Raw genomic sequence first — 254 nt, 5'->3', positions numbered from 1 at the left:
TTCTCTGATTGGAATAATATCTACAAGAAAATGGCGAAAAAGCAAAAGATTTATGTCATTGAATAGAGAGTAGCAAACACAACATGATTTCGCGGCCGCTGCTGCAATCATACACAAAACAGAGCAAATGCTCAAAATACTGGCCCGGAAATGGCGTGGAGGTACAAATCTCTGAATGCGGATAGAGCTAAACAAGCAGAACCCGATTTTGAGCTCGCACGCATCGGATATACATCGAGGAAGCAAATGCTCGA

The sequence above is a fragment of the Cupressus sempervirens genome, chromosome 9 (assembly GCF_028749045.1).
Source record: "Cupressus sempervirens isolate cs-2001-9-10 chromosome 9, ASM2874904v1, whole genome shotgun sequence".
Taxonomy (NCBI): domain Eukaryota; kingdom Viridiplantae; phylum Streptophyta; class Pinopsida; order Cupressales; family Cupressaceae; genus Cupressus; species Cupressus sempervirens.
Note: the sequence above shows the minus strand (reverse complement) of the source record.